Below are 7,139 nucleotides of genomic sequence, written 5' to 3'. Positions count from 1 at the left end.
ACTCACATTAACCACGTACATTTACTGCCGGGCTCCGTCTCCTGTGAGCAGAATCACATACAGGTACTTGATTCTGCACTTGCGGGTCTGCGCGCTGTTTGATTGGACACACCGAGAGCTAATCAGCGGGTCCGGCGGGCCCCCGAAGATTGTTTCCAACAAAGGCAGAACGGGGGTCTTCCGATGTAAACAAGTCCCCAGAGAGCCTCCCTCACTTACATCAGGGTCCTCAGAGAGCCCCCCTTTACATCAGGGTCCCCAGAGAGCCTCCCCTTACATCAGAGTCCCCAGAGAGCCACCTCCATACATCAGGGTCCCCAGAGAGCCCCCTCCATACATCAGGGTCCCCATAGAGCCCCCTCCATACATCAGGGTCCCCAGAGAGCCTCCTCCATACATCAGGGTCCCCAGAGAGCCTCCTCCATACATCAGGGTCCCCAGAGAGCCTCCTCCATACATCAGGGTCCCCAGAGAGCCTCCTCCATACATCAGGGTCTCCAGAGATCCCCCCTTACATCAGGGTCCCCAGAGAGCCCCCCCTTACATCAGGGTCCCCAGAGAGCCCCCCTTACATCAGAGTCCCCAGAGAGCCCCCCCTTACATCAGGGTCCCCAGAGAGCCCTCCCTTACATCAGGGTCCCCAGAGAGCCCCCCCTTACATCAGGGTCCCCAGAGAGCCCTCCCTTACATCAGGGTCCCCAGAGAGCCCTCCCTTACATCAGGGTCCCCAGAGAGCCTTCCCTTACATCAGGGTCCCCAGAGAGCCCTCCCTTACATCAGGGTCCCCAGAGAGCCCTCCTTACATCAGGGTCCCCAGAGAGCCCCCCTTACATCAGGGTCCACAGAGAGCCCCCCATAGATATGGGTCCTTAGAGAGTCCCCCATAGATATGGGTCCTTAGAGAGCCCCCCATACATCAGGGTCCCAGAGAGCCCCCCATAGGTACGGGGTTCCCAGAGAGCCCCCCATACAACAGTGTCCACAGAGACCCCCCTCATAGATCAGGGTCCCCAGAGGCCCCCCCATAGATCAGGGTCCCCAGAGGGCCCCCCATAGAGCAGAGTACTCAGAGGGCCCCCCCATAGAGCAGGGTCCCCAGAGGGCCCCTCCCCCATACATCAGGGTCCCCAGAGAGCCCCCTCCATACAGCAGGGTCCCCAGAGAGCCCCCTCCATACTTCAGGGTCCCCAGAGAGCCCCCTCCATACAGCAGGGTCCCCAGAGAGCCCCCTCCATACTTCAGGGTCCCCAGACTTAAACCCCCCCGAGGTTCCCCTGTACCTGGCTGTGCACCTCCAACCGCCAGCACGGGGAGGTGGGAGGGGCGATCAGCAGCTCTATGGTGCCTGTGGACCGCGGGATCTCCCTGGGGTTTGTATTTCTCCTTCACAGTGTATAGAGTGGAGAGGGGAGGAGCCTCTGACCCGGGCAGCAGTCGGCAACAGTGTACAAGCCGAGCAACTCACAGAAGAGTGAAACTTATAGCTGCCCGGGTCAGAGGCCCATCCCCTCTCCACTCTATACACTGTGAAGGAGAAATACGAGCCCCAGGGAGATGCCGTTGTAACGACATATTCGATCGCCGCCTCCCATCTCCCCCTACTCCACTGAAAGCCAGAGGTGCAGGGGGAGATGCTGTGTCTTCCCCCCCCCCCCCGCAGTGGCAGAACGGCTCCACCGCAGCACTGTCAGCAGCATAGGAGCTTCTCACGGGCCCCCTACTGGCCACGGGCCCTCGGACGGCGTCCGAATGCCCGAATGGTCAGTCTGACCCTGGGGGGGTATTTGTTCTTTCCTGACATTTCAGGGCCTCAAAAAATTATGCTGCCAGTGCATCGGGTGCAATTTTCAGTGATTGGCACCAAAGCTTGCAGACTCTATAACCTTCACAAAGGCCAAATAATATATACTTATTTGGGTTATTTTTACCAAAGATATGTAGCAGTATAAATTTTGGCCAACATTTATGAAGAAAAATTACTCATTTGCAAAAATTTTATAACAGAAACTTAGAAAAATTCATTTTTATTTTTACAAAATTTTCGGTCTTTTTTTTATTTATAGCGTAAAAAATATAAACCACAGTGGTGATTAAATACCACCAAAATAAAGCTCTATTTGTGCAAAAAAAGGGCAAAAATGTCATATGGGTACAGTGTTGCATGAGTAATTGTCATTCAAAATGTGAGAGCGCTGAAAGCTGAAAATTGTTCTGGTTAGGAAGGGAGTTTAAGTGCCCAATGGGTAAGTGGTTAAGATTAATCTTTCGAAGTTGGAGGCTACAGGAGTAGCAGTTCCCAACGTGCAGATGACATCACTGAAATTAAGCTATAAATATAAATGGACGGATCTAGGTACTTTTATTCCAGTGGACCATTCACGTACATTTGAGATTAATTTTTCACCACTTTTACATAAAGTGTGAATCCTCTTGGAGTGGTGGCATAGTGGACTCCATTCCTGGTTTGGGCGGTGTAATATTATTAAAATGAACATCTTACCAAAGTTTTTATACTTATTCCTGGCTATACCCATTGTTATACCTATGCATTTCTTTAAACGGATCCATGCACTCTTGGATTTATTTGGGCACATAAACATCCAAGGATCAGAAGGTCATTGTTGACCCTCCCTAAGCAATATGGTGGGTTGGCTGTTCCTGATATTTTTAAATACTATTAAGCAGCTCTCTTAGGTCATTTGATTAATTGGTGTTGACATTAGAAACTAAAAATCTGGCTGAATTTAGAGCAGGCTCAGAGCAGCTAGTTGCTGCATTCGACCCCTTGGTGGTTCAATGATCTCCCACCTTATTTTAAGGCACACCTACTTATTGGGCCTACTTTACGGTTGTGTTCTAGGCTTTTTTCTAATGGTAAGTTTTCATCAATGGAGTGCCCATTGTTCACCATTTTGGGGAGCCTGCAATTTGGAAGGGGGCTTTTCGGTATATTGCTGGACCATAGGCTATACCAGGTTTCTCACTTTGTGACATCAGGATCTTGGCCCACGTTTCAAGTGTTGACATCCAGAGCTGGCCTCTATCAATTGGATTTTTGGCGAGGGGTGCAATTAAGACATTTCTTATATACTTTACCTGTTCCTGGCATTTTCGACCGTAGCCTACTCCCATTTGAAGAATATTGCACCAAGAAAGGACCACTTTCCCATACCCTCTCGAAGATGTATGTCTTGCTGGTTGAACCTCCAGAGGTTTTCCAGTTGCCATTCTTACAAAATGGAAACTGGACTTGGATAGAGCCTTTTTGGAAAGGCAGCGTACCAACATGATACATTCTATACTTGAATCTTCAATTTGCACAAAAGTGCAGGAAACAAACTTTAATATTCTTTTTCGATGGTATCGGACCCTGGTCCTTCTCCATAGGTGCTTTTCGAACATTTATGATAGCTGCTGGCATTGCCAGGAGGAACACAGGACGTTATTACATATTTTCTGGTCTTGCTCCAGAATTGGGAGTTTCTGGAAAGAGGCTGAAGATCACTCCAAAATTTAGTGATTATGAGATCCCTGAAGTTCCGGCCCTCTTTTTATTGCACATCTCCAAAATCCCTGTTAGGACGTACAAGAAATCTATTTTGGGTCACCTTTTGAACGAGGCCAAGTATTGTATTCCCCTTACCTGGAAATATATACAACCCCTTTCAGTAGAACTGTGGCTCAGGAAGGTGGAGGAATTGAACAGCATGGAAGATCTGGTTTGGACATCCCGGCAGAAACTAGAGATATACATGAAAACATGGTCCTCATGGAACATTTTTATTAACTCAGCGGAGGGAAGGACATTCAACTTGGACTCTAGTTGATGGAATTAATGTACCATGCTCTTTAATCTTAAATAGCTCCTTGGTGGAACGTGTTTTTTTCTCTTCTATTAGCTCCTGGAGGTGTGGGGGGAGAGGATTTTTTATTATTATTTATGGGGGGGGAGAAGAAATGGTTTGATATTTTTCTACCACATGGGGGCATCCCCCACAGGTTGTGGTATTTTAAGGGTTATGCTTTTTTTTGAGTTCATGACTGAGGTGCGATAGTTATTTGATTGTTTTGTTGATTTTGTTGATGCGTTTTCGCAATTCAGCGTCCTCACGTAGAAGCTGTGGGAGACATACTGTCCTTAAATATTAGCCATGAACAGGTCGGTTTAGTGGAGGGAGGAGAGTACCACCTGCGGAACATCGTTGGCTTGCCCGATTCTATGCAGTTTTCTCATTGCTGGAAAAGCTTGGTGTCGGCTAATAGACAAATTGAAATGTGAGTGCAATATGTTTTTAATGATTTTTTATTAAAGATGAAACGGTTTTACACTATATTGGTTGTATTTAATTTTGTATGAATATACGGACATTGAGGAATTGCTAACGAGAGAAGTACAGTGAGGATTGGTTATCCGTTGAATGAACCGAAGGCTTACTGGTTGGTAACGTCTGGTGAGTGGCCATTCTACCAGGTGATGGTGGCACAGACTTGGTTTTTCTTTAGTGACACATGCGGATGTTTCATTAGAAGATGAACGGGGATTAAGATTACACAGTTGGAGTTGTTGAAATAACCATTGCATATGAAGGACGATAATTTTGCAAATATATATGTTGTTATAATATATTGTTTTGTTTACACTTTGGGGTGGTTATACGGTATCTAGGTGGCACAGTGATCACTTAGTGAGTCTAGGCACTAGCACATTTAAAATTATCTACATTGGTTGGGGGGGATTAGTGAGTGGGAGGCGCAATCCCCCAATATATATTGTACATTTACTTTAACCCTTAAGGTGGGGTTAGATTGGGATTGCAGCATACCTATAGTATTAAAGGATAATAAGGGGGTAAGTTTGAGCGCTGGTACAATCTGAATTTTTTTATTTATTTTTTATTTTTTCATATATAGAAGCTATAGACATTTAACTCCAACAGAATAAGCAAAACTTGTGGTGTTTGGGCAAAAGCCCAAATGGCAAAAGTTCCATCTGAACTGACCGAACCTTGAGCTCATCCCTACTAACCATTAATGTTTAGGAAAACTATTTCCACTGATTACCAATGTATAAGTGCATTTTTCCCATTGGCCACAAATGAAAAAAGGAAATTGCAATTTTTGCCATAGATGCCTTGTTTTTTGCCACTTTCCTTATTCTGTTTTTTTTTTATTATTATTATGTCTACATCTGACTAATTATGCATGTTCCATGTGCTGTGGATAAAATGGGACCTGATTATTATTAAATTACTTCAAGGATTCCTCTGGGTAAACAAGTTGAGAAGGGCTGGGCTAGGGTATTAAATGTCTATAACATAATGGATCTCAATAGATCCAAAGTCGATAGATAGATACATAGATAGATAGAGAGATAGATGCTGACATTTCATAAATAGAGTAACACTGACAGGCTTCTACAACATCATACTGACCAACTCAGAACAGTGTCAAAGTAATTCAGTGAGGACCATACTTGTTTGCCATTGTTCAAGTTATTTGACAATATTTCAGCCACTGCCAGGGACTGTCTTACATTGATAAACTAACTCTGACAGACAAATTGATGCCAACTTTGATACATACATACTGACTGTGAGACTGATGACAGACTGCTTAAAAGTGGCACCTACAGACTGACACACAAACTAAACCTGTTACTGAGTGCAGAGACATCTCAGCAGGAGCCAAAACTGAAATTGGAAAAGGTGAGAACCGTGTTGAACCTAAATCTTCCTCATAATAAAAGACATTAGACATACTCAGGAGAAAGGTGAGACACATAGTAAATTAAAGTGATAACTGATATTGGTTTGCATTGAGGATATCTCATGCTCAGCAGATGGCACTGTTTTACGATAGCTGTGCATCTTTTCAGGTGTTCACTTGTTTTCTTTCTACCATACCTATTAAGATCATACATAGGGGGTAGATTTACTAAAACAGGAGCATGCAAAATGTGGTGCAGTTCTGCATAGTAACCAATCAGCTTCTATGTTTTATTGTCAAAGCTTAATTGAACAAGCTGAAATTTGAAGCTGATTGGCTATCATGCACAGCTGCACAAGATTGTGAGTGCACCGCGGTGTTGGTAGATCTCCCCTATTGTGTCAGAACTGATCACATGTGCAGCACCATACAGATCAAACAGAAACTAAAATGAAAGCTTCCTTGGCTAAAAAGGATAGGAACTTCCACTTTAGGGAAGTAGTTGTAATTTTTAGAAAAATCTACTTTCACTTCCTCCTTCAAAAACTGAAGGCATTTTCATTTTAACTGAAGTTATTGACAGAAGTTTAACAGAGATTAGCAGAAGTCATCAAGTCATAAGTAGACAGTTAATTTTGTAGTTGTTGGGATGCTGGGGTGGATTTACTAAAGGCAAATAGACTGCAATTCCCAAAGTGCAGTTGCACTCTACAAATGCAGTTGCTCAAGAGCTTAGTAAGTTAGGTAAACCTTCTCTTTCCAAGAATACCTTGCAATCACGTGCAAGGAAAATTAGAAAAACAGCATTTTTGCTTGCCCATTATTGAATGATGGAAGTCAGCACAGCTTCTGCTCATTTACTAAACTCTATAGCAACTGCAAAGTGCACTGTCTAATTTAATTTAGTAAATCCACCCCAAACTCTCTTGCTGCTATTATTAAAGTGATGTTGTTGCTGCCCCCCCCCCAGGATAAAACTGCAATGACCCTGTACACAGATACTGTATGTGCTGATTTTTTTATTCTACCTTGACATACACTTTAAACAAGTCTCTATAAATGTATTAAACACGAGGTCTTGTACTCTGGTGGATAAATAGCTGACTGTGTATTCATGTTGAGCCCAAAGTCCTATATACCAGACATAGTACTCCTCTGATACTTCTGACGTAATCTACACATACCTGGTGAAACCAAATTATTTTGCCGAGGAAGGTTTTCATAACAACTTATTATTTTTAATGGTTTTATTTCTAAACACTCAAATTCACGAGACCCAGATTTGGATCATGGCAACAGGCTTGGCCAAGTGTTGATGTATTTGCAAGATCCTTTTGTTTCGTTTAATTAGGCATAGCCTGGCGTATGTGGCGATTGCATTAATTGGTATGATTAACTGGTACTAAGAGCCAACATGATTCAACGCTACAAAG

Source organism: Lithobates pipiens, unplaced genomic scaffold, assembly GCF_037356315.1.
Source record: "Lithobates pipiens isolate NorthernLeopardFrog02 unplaced genomic scaffold, aLitPip1_a1.2 Scaffold_23, whole genome shotgun sequence".
In the NCBI taxonomy this organism is placed as follows: Eukaryota; Metazoa; Chordata; class Amphibia; order Anura; family Ranidae; genus Lithobates; species Lithobates pipiens.
The sequence above is the reverse complement of the archived record's forward strand: the minus strand, read 5'-3'. Positions refer to the sequence as shown.